The sequence below is a fragment of the Limulus polyphemus genome, unplaced genomic scaffold (assembly GCF_000517525.1).
Source record: "Limulus polyphemus unplaced genomic scaffold, Limulus_polyphemus-2.1.2 Scaffold2526, whole genome shotgun sequence".
Taxonomy (NCBI): Eukaryota; Metazoa; Arthropoda; class Merostomata; order Xiphosura; family Limulidae; genus Limulus; species Limulus polyphemus.
The window spans coordinates 46,736-62,099 of record NW_013668136.1 but is presented as its reverse complement, the minus strand read 5'-3'; the positions used below and the strand labels follow the sequence as shown (position 1 = coordinate 62,099).

The 15,364-nt window shown below is 33.3% G+C and overlaps 1 protein-coding gene across 1 annotated transcript in view; it reads left to right on the top strand.

Annotated features, from left to right (window-relative positions):
* Positions 1-12,538: 12,538 nt before the first annotated feature.
* LOC106467203 overlaps positions 12,539-15,364 on the top strand; it is a 16,424-nt gene continuing 13,598 nt past the window's right edge. The window contains exons 1-2 of the mRNA XM_013927528.2: positions 12,539-12,543; positions 15,141-15,232. The gene's annotated coding sequence lies outside the window, so the exon portion shown is untranslated. The remainder of the gene's footprint in view (positions 12,544-15,140; positions 15,233-15,364) is intronic.

Below are 15,364 nucleotides of genomic sequence, written 5' to 3'. Positions count from 1 at the left end.
TAACACTGCCTCCCAACAATGGCTTTTATGCCATGTCGCTTAGCAACAAAAGTATAACCTAATATTATTGTTAATCTACGTACTGTAAATATAAAATGAAATGTATAGACAACAAAACTTGAAAAACATTTATTGATTTCTTAACTTAGATTCTCCATTGATTAAAGAAGTTTGTTTATTATTAAAAACGTTGATGATATAGCAGAAAATAGCTTAATTCAGGAAAGATTTAAATTTAAAATTTAATCGATATTCTTACTTTCATGATAAATTTTATGCGCTTGGCTCTAGGCTAGGTGATCTCACACTTTCCTTTAGGTTTAATATACAAACACTCACTACATTTATAAGGTTTCACGGCATCCCCCCCACACACCCCTCATTAAAATCGTAATGGGCACACAGTAATCGAATTATTATATTTGGATAAATGCATTTTGGTTTTTATGACTCCTCCTTTTTCGAGTAATCAAGAGAAACCAAGCATGACGTGACGTGACACACACAAGCTTTTACATAGATTAGATGCATAGTAGAGATGACTGATATGGGTATTAAAAACTTTCATGAACCACCATACTGCAGTGTCATCTACGAACTGTTAGGCTTGTTTGGGTGATTGAAGTATTTTGGTAAACCTATAAAAAGTATGCAGAGTAAGGGGCTGATAACTGAGCCTTGAGAAACACCAGAAGAGAGAAAAAATAAGCGTTTGAGTTTCCTTTTCTTTTAACTAATCAAAAGAGTTATAAGCGTTTCAGATATTAACGAAAACTGCTACAGCGAAGCAGTTTATGTTAATTTACTATTTCAGTGAGTTGAATGAGGTGATGTACTCTTTGTATACCTGTCCTGAATCCAATCCTATCCTATCTGACTTGGTAGTTATTTTAGGTTTAGTAGAAAACCTGGGGATGTTCAGAAATTAATGTTATTTCTCTTCGCCCCCATCCCTGGCTTACGATAACTTTAGTGGATGTAAAAGTGGTTTCTCTGAGCAGTTGATTTTCCGTGAAGAAGATCGAAACTGTTTTATATTTCATAGATTAGTTTTAAAAGGCTTAGTAGTCGCTGTGTGATTTTCTCCCATTAGTTTACCAGTAATAGTCGTTAAGCTGATTGTCCGTAGTTGTCTGGGTATTGAGGTGATTTGTCAAGGCTTGAGTTTGTTTTTCCTGCTGTGTTCGGAGCGTAAGATTAGTATAAAGATGTTCGCTAGATGTTGAAATCAGAGGTCAGAATCTAGTTACCTCCGTCACCCCTATGTGTGTGTTTGCCAGCGAGGTTTCTCGAAAACGGCTGAATGGATTTTGACGAAAGTTGGTAGACACTTGGACTATGATCCAACTTAAAAGTTATTAGTTTTTGGAGAGTCAAGGTCAAGAAAATCTAAAATCTCTCTATATGTTAATATGGGGAGCGATTTTTTACACTATTTTTTGTTCTATAACTCGGTCAAAAATGATCGGATTTTGATTAAGCTTGGTGTAGAATATTATGAGTACCCCGAGAAAATTCCCATTATGATTGGCCGAGTGTTGAATATTCGAATATTCTACCCGATCAGTGCCCGAAGCGACCTATAGTGTAAACTTTTTCAGATAACAGCTTTAGCGCTTGAGTTTGTGGCGAGTTTGCTTCGACATAGATGATTAGGTTATGTTTGGTGTGCATGAGATTGGTATTAATGTTTGCGTGTTCAAGAATTGTGAGTTATGAAATGTACAGGATTTAGTATTGAACCTTGCGATACTCTTGCATGTAGAGGAAAGGAATTTAATAACGAGTTGTTGATTTTAATCTTTGCAGACCGGTTAGGTAGAATGAGGTCAGAATCATTTTGTTGAGCAATGTCTCGCATTTCTCACTTGCTTAGGGAAAGAACTATGGAAATCCCTGACTTAAATATTCTAGCGAAGCAAGGAAATTCAGATATCCTACAAGTCCAAATGTTACTATTTCAAATAATGATCAATGCCCAATCTTAACCCATTGCAGGTTTAAAGAAATTCTTCGCATCCCTTTGGATAGGCTGCCTTCCAAAAAGTCCACATAAAATAATATCTGCTAGCTCGAAACTAAAGGACAAAGGTTGCAGTATGTAACCTTTTACCTGTGTAAAGGATTGGGACCTGTTTGCGGCCTTGAAACATCCGGTCTACATGAATGTCGTAATCATACGTAGAAAGTGCATGGAAATTTAGGAAAATTTATTACTTTAATATAGATGAATAAAGCTATGTTCTACACTAGTTATTAAAGGTTGACATTCATGACTATTTTAGTCATTACAGCTCTTCCTCGTTTCTTTATTTCAGTGGCAACCCTGCTCCGAAATTTAAAATTAACATTAATGACCGAATCAGAAATTAATTATCTGTTGCAAAATGTGGTAATAAGGAATATTTCTATAAAAAAAAAGAAGATAAAGATTATATTCCTATTTGAAAATATAATCTGTGATCCCGCAGATATTCCATAATAGTCAGGCGCCATCTTGCAGTGATCATTTCTCTTAGTTATGACCTAGTTGCTATAAACACGTATAATAGAGTAAACATATAACAAGATTGTGTTCAGACCGAAATAAACTTTCCCAACTTAGATCAGACATCGCACAGTATAAATTACTGTATTTTTATAACTTTATACATTACCATGGGTATTTGAATATATTGAAAATAGCATGTTTTTTCTGCTTTATTTAATCGGCTTGAAGATGTCGATGCATCTGTTTTTTGGTCTGCATTCTAATGGTTAATTTTTTCTGAGTATAATAAAAATTCGTTTTGTGTACAAGGCCACACAATGCATAGAGAATAAAACTGGAAATATTATGTGTAGATGCATGCCAAGGCAACAAGTTCATATTTTGGTATGGAAATTATAACTCTTCAGTGTGATGACTGATCTGTTGCATCCCAGTTTCTAGTTTGATGTTAAAAATGCTAAACGTATGCACCATATTAGTACAAGTAATATGATAGTAAATTCTATTGTATAATATAACACAGTGCAGTATAGTTGTTACAGATCTCCACTGCCTTAACTAATTGTACTTTGTACTAATGTAACTTAATTGCGATATATGGATTACAACTTTGCGCAATGTTGTATATGTTACACATTATATTTCTTTCCTGACTGAAATCTTCGACAGGATCTTTTATAATGTCCTGTATACCATACCAAGATATCAAATATTGTAGGCTGCACAAAATTCTATAAATCTTACCAGACTGTATGCCTATTCTCATGATCACACATATGATTCAATCAATCCTGTTGGATCCTATTATTGAAACATCTCGAATGTGATAAAATAATGCTGGATTACTAATAAACAGAGACCACATGTTTGTTTAAAATACGTAATTTATTGTATTTAGCATTGGAGCATAAAACAAATGCCCTATTAGTGTGTATATTTAAAAACACTTAAGTGAAAATATATATACATATAGTGGTTAAGGAATTAAATTTGGAAAAAACTAAATAGAAGTTGTTAGGGTGCTATGGAACTGGAACCCTATTGTTACTGTTCGAATTATTATAAATTGATTTGTCTGATATATTTTCTAGACGACTTCAACGTTTCTTGTTTTGTGTTTTGTTTTATGAAGCGCTAAGCTACATAATGAGCTATCTGTGTTCTACCCAAGCTGGTATCGAAACCTAAATTTTAGCATTACAAGCCCTCAGATTTACCACTGAGCCACCGGCGGGCTTATATGTACATACAATGAAATTGGTTATAGACGACAGTGACACAGGAAAATTAATTAATGGATAGCTGAAGGGTACAAGTTAAACAGTTCAATAGAAATCGTAGGTTAAAGCAGTTCAACAGTCTGAGAGGCTTTTTTTTTCGATATTTTTTATTGAAGCAATGCAAAAAATAGTAATGATTAAGAATACAACACAATGACAAAGAAGGACACGAGAAATATGGACATTACAAAAATATCCCCCTCCCCTCCCAGTGGCTCAGCGGTGAGTCTGCAGGCTTAAGATACTAAAATTCGGGTTTCGATGCCATGGTGAGAAGAGCACAGATAAGTCATTGTGTAATTTTGTGCTTAACAACAACCAGTTATAACAATGATAAGTAAAAAAAAAAAAACGAATACAAGATAGCAAAAAAAGGTCCCATATTGATACCAATACAGGAAATCCAGCATTAGGTAAAAATAGCAAGTGTATTATAATATGTATTTCAAAATATGAAGACATTTGTTCTTAAAGTTTCTTTTATTTATCGTTTTTAAAGAATTTATGCAAAAAGTCAGTTCGTGAATAAATGTTGTAGCTGGACGCTTACACCACCATATTTCCATTTGCGAATAATATATTTACCTTGCAGAACAATAATATAATTTACAGTAAATTATAAATAAAATGGTTCAAAATGGAAAAGAAGATCATATTATCTGTTCAAGAAAGGCTTTAATGAGGAAATAAACAGAAAATTGTTTCTGTAGACAGGCACATAACTATATAATATATGTAGAAAGACGCGATGAAGCTGAATCATTTTTCGCTCCAAGATGGTGGTTTCGTGGCACGTTTTCGGAGCCCCATTGTGTCGACCCTTGGATGAGGGGGTCAGGTGCAGTGATACACACACACACACACATACATGCCGGCATTGAAATTTAGATCTTTGTAGACCTTGGAGGGTCAGGTTCGCTTGGACCTCTCTCTCCCCCCTGCATTTGTTAGTTTACAGATGAATATTATTTTCATTATATAACATGAGGGTCAAAGATTACGCTATTGCATTTACTCTGACCCCTTTCAAGGCCATGTCCATCTATGGTAATCAAGAAAATATTCAATTCGAGGAACACACTTCCTCTTTGTTCATTATTGCGTAACAATCACACACATCGTGAACAGTTCCAGTTGCGTTTCACATATTTTTTATTAGTTTAATTACTGCGAGAACGTTGTACATAAAGTACCCTTTTCAATGCTCTTCCAGTTAAATAAACTAAGGATGGTTATTATAGACTTAACTAAAGGTGGCGTTAATTTATATTATATTTCTAATAACCTCTAAGCCACTCAACAGCTATCTGCGCTAGCCATCTCTAACTTAGAAGTAATAGAATTAGAGGGAATGCAGCTAGTCAACGTCATCAACCGCCAACTCTTGGGCTACTCTTAACCAGCGAAGTTTTGGTTTAACATACAGTATTATTCTAGTGATGACGAATCAGCACAGCACAGTGATAAAAGCTCCAAACATTTTTGAATACATTTATGATGTAGTTGTCATTTTGTAGGACTTCCTCCTCGGTTGAGCCCTGAATCAACATCTCGTGTTTGGCCATGACGCGCGTTTTCGATGCGTTGGGGCGTTGGAATGTAGTCTATAGGTCCGATGGGCGCTTCATTGTGATCCTGACATGAGTGCCGTGACTATGAATAAGTCACGATTGCAAATTCCAAGTGCGCGCCTTAGTAGGACCTAGTCAGCGAGTTCAGATATCTAACGTGAGGTATTCTACAACTGTCTGATCGTCATAAAGACAGACCCCGGGTCCAAAGGGGAAGGGATGAGGGAATGTGATTAAAACACATTTCCCCAGTAACTGAAACTTGGCCAACTACTTTAAAAGTTTCGTTTGTTTATTGTTGTTCTTTTACAACTCCAATCTGACATAGATTAATTAAACTTAATCTGAATAAATAAGTAAAATCATGCCAGACTTCACAAATAAATCTAGAATTATATTAGACTAGTACACATAAAAATTCTGTGTTATTAAAAACTACAATAAAATGTAGTTGAAATAAAATATGTGTATAATGACTACCTCGTTCAGAAATCATATTGAGACTAAGTATTCAGTAACATTCTCAAAACTCAAAAGTTTACTTGCTTTTTAGAACAAAGCCACAATGGGTTATCTCTGTGTTCACCGCGGGAATCGAACTCTTGATTTAAGCATTATAAGCCTATAGACTTACCGCTGTCCCAACAAGGTACTAAAGTTCGAAAGTAGTTTGGTATAATACCAACCAAACTTATTTCTGGATCAGAAGTACTCGAAAGTAATGTGCACGCCATGTTTTCTTTCATGTGTCCATTGTTTTTCCGTATTTTAGTTGTAGTTGATTTTCCTTTCTAGAAGAAATAAGACGAAGTCAATGGTTTTGGATATTGGCTATTAGACGATTGGTTTAACATTACGCGTAATTACTAACGGGATAAATGTTAAGGTTTCTATATTAATTTAGTTGAGTAAACTGTCAAACTGTAGACAAAGTGTGTTCGCTATAACCAATGTCAGAGTAAAACGAATACAATTTAGCCAATCTAAAAAAATGAATAAAATGTTACTTCTCACAAGTCAGGATGATTGTAAGAGTAAGTTTCTTACATGTGAACTATACAAATCATATGTGGAAAATAAGCAGTTGAACATACTTAGGCTGTGTATATTTCGTGATATAGAAATGAAGATATTCTTTTTCTTTCATTAATATACTAAGAGACAGAGAAATAACAGCACTGTTATGCCTAAATGATAGATCTGGGTTCATATATCCCTCAAAGTACACTTTGTAATTGCAAACGTGATACAAAAAACACAACAATATATCAGAGTTCAGAAAGTGGAACTCGGCAATCGTTCTTTAAAAAATTCTTATCTTCGATAGTCTTCTGACACTTTAAGAGCATGCCACTTTCTGATAAACTCTAAAGCCATTTCGTCAAAACTTAAATAAAATTTTAGAAAATATCAAAGCACATGGGATACATGAGATAAAAACATTTAGAATGTGAGGCTGTGTATTATCTTTACACAAATATCAATGAGTAAATTAAGGTTAATTAACCTATAGAGGAAATTAAAATAGTGATCGACAATACTGGCAAGGGTAGGTGCATTAATTGCTATCGTAGACGTGCAGAAAAGGCTAAGGAATACTTCCTAACATGGAGCCACTAGTTACTCGAGTTCAATGTCATACACTTGGGAACAAATGGGGGAGAAGTTACTTTAAACTGTTAATTGACGAGCTGATGAGAAATATCATGTGTAATTAAGGTATCAATTCATGATGTTATAGTCACTCGAGAATGTCAAGTGAATTAGGAGCTTTCTTATTTTAACTGAATGGAACAATGAAATATCAACTGCTCATACAATAATTTATTTCAGGACTACTACCGTATAAAACAATTAGACACAACCAACAAGTGAAAGCCATTTGTACCAAATAATACTGTTACGTCTCTGGTCGTTTGTTAATTACTCGTAAAAATTATTTCCGAAGAACTTCAGTGATACAAGTCATTTCTTAAATAAAACTAGTTTATTCTTTCTCAATACAACTTTGCAATACACTTAATTTCCACAATCACTTTCACTTAAACACGCGCTATAATTCACAACGATTCACTCACTTTACTTACGACTTCACTCGATTATCTGTCTCTATATCTCCCTATCTGCAAAATTATATTTGCCGGGCTTATATACTAAAATGGAGGACGTCTGGCAAACACTCGGGCCTTCACGATCCTTCTAGAAACTCATCACGTGTTACCAGTGTCACGTGACTTCCGCTGTCGTAACAATACTTATTAATACAAAATAATATAGACGATACTCATTGACGTAATACTATATACCCGAATAATCATAGGTTAATTTCTGATGCAATACATTATAGCAGGATTAAAAAATTCCAATATTGGAGAATGTCTGTTCAAGATTACAAATAATGCCCATTAATGCACTATGATGCAGCAACAAAAGCAACCAATAATTAGAACTTCATTTCAACCAGAGCTGCTGTTACCTCTAACCAGTATTTAAGTATTAATAACCTTTCAAAAAACTCTTTTGAGGTCATTTATCTGTTTTAAAGTATATTACGAAATGGTTTATTTAAAAACTTATGCTATTTTTTCTTGAAACTCTGATATTTTAATACCATTAATATGAACCTGCTATTTTTATATTTTTTAAATAGTGTTAGCTTCTAAAGAAAAACGTTTTACATATTTTTCGAAAGATATTCTGAAAAATGTAGTGTTGTGCACTAAAGATACAATAATGAAAATACGTTTCGAATGTCAGTCTATCCCTGAAATCAAATACTATCGTAACAACCCAGGCAGCTTTCGCTCATAAAGCTACCAATCAATGTGTAAGCAATGTAAGTTTTGAGTCCGTTACTGACAGGCTTGACATGAAGTAGTGATAAGAAACTTCAAAGTTCAAATCTAAAGCAGCAGGCAAGATAAATTAACTAACAAGGTTATCAACAGATAATCCATAAACCAACTCTACCCTATCTAATATAAGCAACGTCGCGCATATAATAACTTAAACTTGTGTTTATCATCTGGGTGTTATTTGCAGACCTCAGATCACGTTTATCATACTGATGTTTAAGATATTAAGCGCACAAACTGTTTAGAAAAGTGAATAATATTTTTTACCTATCTCTTTCTCTCCATCTTTTTTATTTATTTATTATACTTATTATTTTTTGCAGGAAGTATCATATGATGTTATCGTCTTATTTACGTTTTAGATTGTTTTAAAAGTTTTTCTGAAATTTGTTTGTGCTTTGTCTTTTGTATTGTAGGCGGTTTTTGCAGTGTCAGAAAACCCTATAACGAGAAGATTTTTATCGCAAATGTGTGGGCGAAAGGCATAGCGATAATATGTACTATGTTCTTTAACACACACACACACACAAAATAACAACAGAATTCAACTCCTTTCAGTAGTTTATTTAAAAAAACAAAATTAAAAGAGAATATTTTCAAAGAATGCACGGATTGAGCCTAAATAATTTAATTACGTCATAGATTGTTTTCAAGGTATTTATCCTTCCCTTGAGGTAATACGTCGACAAAATCTATGAGCAAGTATAATAAACTACTTTAAATATAATTATAAACCATTTCTAAACTACTTTTGCATAAAAACAAACAAAAAACACTGCTGTATATTTACCAACATTTAAGAAAAATATTGCAATGAAAATCGAATTGGTTAACTGTTTCAACAAAGTAATTTGACCTTAAGCATAATTTACCAGACGATAACAAAACAACCCCCAGTACTGGTAGTGGTAGAGGTAGAAACGGAAGCACGTGACATTTACATGTAGAGGGCAGTATGAGTGTGTCGCGTGGCTCAGCTCCAGTTGTAGGGGCTCTTGTCGAAATTGGCTACAGCTGTTGACTGCAAAAGCGAGCTATACCTAGTTCATAGTGAGACGTTTATTTGACTTTGAACAAGCTAAAATTAGTCCTACTCAGTCAGGTAGTCATTCACTCTTTTAGTATTAGGTTAAGCATAGGCTGGGTAAACTGTTATGAAGCAGATGTCGAGAAATAGAGTCAGGCAGAACATTTCGTCGTAAGTACAGAAAATATTTGTTGACTTATTTTTTTTAGCTGTGTTTGAGTAGTAAAACTAAAAGCATGATTCTAATTTATGTGTATACTTGCTGAAATTTAGACGTTTAAACAGCATGTAATTGTAAACATTGTGAATTTAAAAAGCATTACACTATAAAATGATTTTTGAATAATGACTTTAGTGTAAGTTTGATATACTGGAGAAAGAGAATAGCACTGTAACTTTTTAACCCTTTTTTATTAGTTATTTAAACAAAATTTTTGTATTTAATTGCTACAAGAAATATTTACTGGATAGAAGTGTATATTTTGGCTTATTCTCAAGTTTTCATAAATGAAAGTAAGTAAGGTTATAAAGTTTTTTTGTTTTGTTTTTATGAAGTTCTACTTAGACTTGGAGAATTTTTAGTTTGCACGCTGTACAGGCAATTTCAATCTTTTTATAATACTGTAATATAGGAATATGATGTATGTATAAATCTGATAATGTGCTCCTACAAGTTAGTGATTTTTTTGGCTTGTAAGTTGGAATAATAACAATGAAATTATAAATCACTTTATAAGCAAAATTATAATTATAGAAAAATAACATTGCATGTTAATTAACAATAACTTTTGTAATTTTATTAACAATAATCGGTAAACAACAAATTGCTTTAAACTAGTTTAATTTTCGCTTTGTTTCAGTCTTAACAGAACAGAAGTATAGTCACTAGAGTAAAATGAGCCGCATTTTCACGTAAGCTTTGTAAGTCTAAGCTAGTGATTGAAGGTGTACTGTTGTATAGCTCGCGTGCCGCGTGACCACGGTATACGGTATACGAATGTACTCGTAGTTTATGGGTTTTTAGGTTAGCCATGTTATTGTTAGAGTGAGGTGGTGAGTAAAATCAACTAGTAAGTGATATTCAAGAAATCAAGACACACGGTAGGCCAAAACAACATGCAGGACGCATTGTATGTTACTAACACTAACAAGAGTGATAGGTTATTGATTTTCCTATTTCTGTAGCTCGGACTGTGGTAATCCAAATATCACATTTTCAGTTGATGTGTTCTACTGGACCCTTACTTTACATACCAAATTTCAAGGCAATCCATTAAGAAATACACGAGATATAAAATCTCCAATTCTGATTGAAGTTCTTCGTATCTTTTCTTTTTTCTCTTCGCACCGCAAGTACGAAAACCTTATTTGATAGAAAAACATACTTTTATGATTTTTTTTTTTTAATTTGGTACATTGATAGATCTCTCCAACCTACAAAGTACAAGTAGATGTGGAATTTGGTTTAAATATAAAGTTATGCAACAAAAACAGCTCAGTTTTGACAAAAAATTTTCGCCATGCCTACGCAAAAAGACACGTAAACTATCGGTCTAAATTTATTATTACAGCTTCACCTAAGAGTAAAGGTGGACCGTTTTCAGTTTTATGTCATTCGGAGAAAATATGACTGATTTAGAGCAGCAAAACTATAGGGTGAAAGGACGTGCAGATACACGAGTATTGGTTAGCCCAAACAAACTAGGTTAGCAGTTTCTTGCTCATGTTTTCAAAAGAATCATACAGGTGGATGGTTATTATTCATTATTAACTTTTAAGCACAAATTTGCTAGATTTTATGATATTCTCCTAATTAAAGAGCGTTTAGCGTCACGTGATATTATCTTAGCAGTTAGCGTAAATAATGATGCTTGATGCGGATATACCGAGTGCATGCAGGTGATAACAAGAAACTGGTGTTACAATAAAATAAGTTACTAACCATGTTTTAGAGAGGAAAACTACCACCATATAATTTAAATAATTTGGTTGGTTCTGTAAAGTATAGGTCTGTTCCAAATAATAGGGTTGCAATACTAAAGCTAATGTTGGTTACTATTTAGTGTCACTTTCTTACTTGCTGTGGTCTGTTGGTGTGTATTGATCTAATCAAAAACACCTTAGGTGTTTAAAAAACGTATGGCTAAAAAAATATTGAGTATGCGACTTAAAGGAATGAAACCAAAATTGGTGGCCATACTAGTAGCTACAGTTATAGCATTGATAAGAATTACATAGCAAATATTCATTCATTAGTTAGCCAGGCCCAGTATTTTTGTTTTACCCATCATCATGCCCTAAGTTAAACAAAAACATGATCTCGTTAACTGATGGCTCAATTCTTTTTTGGCTGCACCTTTTCTTCACACCTAAGTGTTTTTGATTAGATTAACAAGAGAGAATCCTCAATAGCCATGGTACTTGAAATTCTTTTAGGCAGGATTAGAGTACATTAATTCATGAGACCTTTGTTCCCTTTTTACTAGCTATATTTTTATGCACCAGCAATACCAAGTGTGGGGTGCAAGCATATACCTGATTCAATTTTATCATTCATCAGGATCTCTACCAGGTTACCCTCAAATTGAACTTCTTTTAGGCAGGATTAGAATAAATTAATCTATAAGACCTTGGGTATGGTCAAGTTGATCAGTCAAAAGGGTTTGACCTCCTGAGTCAAAAACTGTAATTAGATTTTGATTCAATCAAGAGATGATGGAGCTATGGGCTAAAAACAAGAGGGAATCCTTAATAGCCACTGCTGTAATTATATCTCAATTAGTTGAGAGATTGAGTTGTGAACTAAAAATATGTACTTGTAAAAAAAACTCAGAACCATTCTATGAGCTTCTATGCTGCAGCTAAAAATAACTAATGTGATGATGCAGCTTCATTCTTTATTATTATAAGAAATTTAAAAATGGCAATTGGGGTTTAGGTTCTTGTATTGTATGTCCTGGAAGTTTGAAGGATGTTCTATGTGAATAAATACTCACATAGAACATCCTTCAAACTTCCAGGACATACAATACTCAGCTGCACATTGTTTAGAACAAAGTTTTTGGAAAATGTCAAACGTTTCTTCATTTCCTGTTATAAAGGGATGGGGACATTGAGAACACTTTAGATCCTTGTAAAGCATCGATATCAAACCAAATTTCATTTGAGAAAATTGGAATGTGTCTAAGCAACAAATTTTAAGTTTGAAAAATACCCAGTTGCACATTTTGATAGGAGGAAAATTTTTTAAATAACAATATTTCTACTATTTGATTGTTAGGGGGTAAGAGTACGGGATCTTAACAATTTTTACATGATGGTGTAGAGGAGGCACCAAAATATTGTTATTGAAATTATAAAACATTATGTGGCAAATTTAAGTTATATTCTCAGCCACACGTTAAACCTAAAGAAACTTTTGAGAAAGTTCTTTTAAAGTCTGTGGCTTCTTGTGTGGGTACAGAATCACTCCAATTCTTATATGATGGTGTAGAAGAGGTACCAAAATATTGTTGATGAAATATTAAGAGCTGCACATTCAACTTAACTTTTTAGAAAACAGTGCTTTTTCCCCTCTTCTGTACAATGGAGAGGAGAGTATAAGAGTTCTAGCTGCACAATTAATTTTGCCAAACAACTTGCACTATGTTACCTATTTCTGTATTTTTCAATAATATTGTAACACTGCCCATTCCTTTTCTCGGTGGGAAATTCTTATGTAAAAGAAATCTTCAAAGCTCATGAAATTTTATTATAGCAGAACCACTTTTTTGAGGCAGTAACTTTGTGAGGTTGGTGTCAGATTCATCACAAATAATGCTCATTTTGTGCTAGCTGAGCCTCTGGTGAAAAACATAAATTTAAATGGCTCACGAAAACCTAACTTTGCAAATGATCAAATGTGTGTCTTTTTCAATGTGTGATTCGCTTTACTGTGGTGAAGGATAGTAATAATAATATTAGTACTAAAGTTTTCTAGAAATTGTAATAAAATAATAGTTTATTATGAAAAAAGCATCAACAAAACAGTGGTTTTCTTTCTTGTTTGGAAAGAAAATATTTGTGATATAGTGATTTCAACAATTATTTAAAACTTCATAATTTATTGATGACGAGTATAAACTGGAATTGACGACAACTGCCTGTTATAAAAACAAGTGTAGAAGATGAAGTTTTGAAAGCCTTTTGTCTTCAGGTTTCTGAAGACGAAAGAGAAACATTGTCCTCTACCCTCTTGACTTCACAAGACTTCAGGCAGTTGTCATCGATTTCAGTTTATTCCTTAACACTCTGCCTAAACAATTTATCATAGAAAAGTCAACCCAAAAATCTTCTAGATATATTTTTCTAACCATTTTTGCATAAAACCATCATTTAAAAAAACGAAGATTCTACGAAATATAAATGCTGAATCTTTATTCAACACAAGTATCGGAAACGTTGTTTCCAGAATGTAATATTTTAATGAAACTGCAAAAAGCTTTATCACTCTCACATAGTAATATACAAACAAGAATACATTACCATCATGAAAACGTTTCCATAATTTTTTTATTGTTGATTTCTTTGTCTTTTTCCGGCATCTGCGTTTTTTGAGTAACCTAAAAGAAATAAATTAGGTGGGTGGGGAGATATTAGAATTACAAATGTCTTCAGTTTTACAGAAAAGGAACATCGTGTTTAAAAAGATCTATATCATATATGTAAAGGTGTAAAAAACATTCTGCTGTAGTTCATTACTTGACCTTACCCCTTACAGCATCAAATTGAAGGTGCCAATTGAGGTTCCATGGTTACTGCATTGCACTTTAGGGCTGTAGGTGTGTTATAAGACTGAAAGTCAACTCCCTCTATTTGATTAGAGTAACTCAGAATTTGGCAATGGATGATGTTGACTATCTCACCTCTATTAAATCACCTCAAAATTAGGGATAGCCAGACACTCTGAGGTTTGGAGAGGCCCGGATCACTTCTATCTTTTGAGGCCCCTGACTATAATAGAAATATAAAAAAAAATGATGACACATGAAAATAGAATAAGACAATCACTAGCCCAAAAGAAAAGAAAAGCGTAAATTGAATATTTAATTTGTATATATAATTCGCAGCTTTAAGCTTGATTTTGTGTGTGTGTGTGTGTGTGTGTTACATTTTGGTCTGATTGAGAGGTACATAAAAACAACTTGTGAAGCTTAACAAATAAAAAAATAACAAGAGTCTAAAAATGGCAAGCATACATAGTCCTTGAACTTTGTGGGAAAATTCTACAAACAACAATCAAAATGAAGACTATAAGATCAACCAAATATCCAGTTGTTATGTGGATATTTATTGTGGAGAAAACTTCTTCTTTTTTAATATTAACATGCGCCAAAAAAATGAAATGCAAAGATAATCATGGAATTCCTGATTGTGTGATTGAATGTGCATGGGGCTGGTCCAAGGAATGTTGACTATAATTGCAAATTTATTTCGTGAATCTGCACAAAGTGGCAGGCTTTAAGCTTTTAGTAAAATGCACATTGTGTTGTATATAAAACATCATATGTTACTGAAGTATTTGTTGTTAGGTAAGTTAATTCAGAGTGCAAGGTAATGTTTATGTAAAGAATAAAGACTTTTGTCCATTGCATATTGTATTTTCATAACCTATAGAACCTCAGAAATGTAATCTACAGTTTTTGTTCAATATATCTGTATATTATATTTGGTACTTACTCTTCTATACCACAAACTGTTACTAAATCAGCAAAGTAGGGTAAAATGAATAGTTTAACTCTGACATCAAATGCATACCATATTGAATAGCACTCTATAAAAGATCATGGTAGGTGCACTTTGACCCTCACCTGCATACATAGGGTTAATATGTTCAAATTGAAGACAATTTCTCAAATTATCCTGTCTTCTTTCCAGTTTTTCTAGGTGGATCCTGTAACCCCACACACTGGAGAACTAATATTGCTATCCCTCTATTAGAAAATTGTGGAATTACGTATTACAACCCTGTGAGTAGTAACTTGCTTTGATTTTTACTTTTTTTAGCATAGTTATATAAACTAACCTTAAACAAGTCTTACTTGTTCAGAACTAAACTATTATACAATTAAAAAAAAAAAAAAAACCTCAAATAAGGAAGT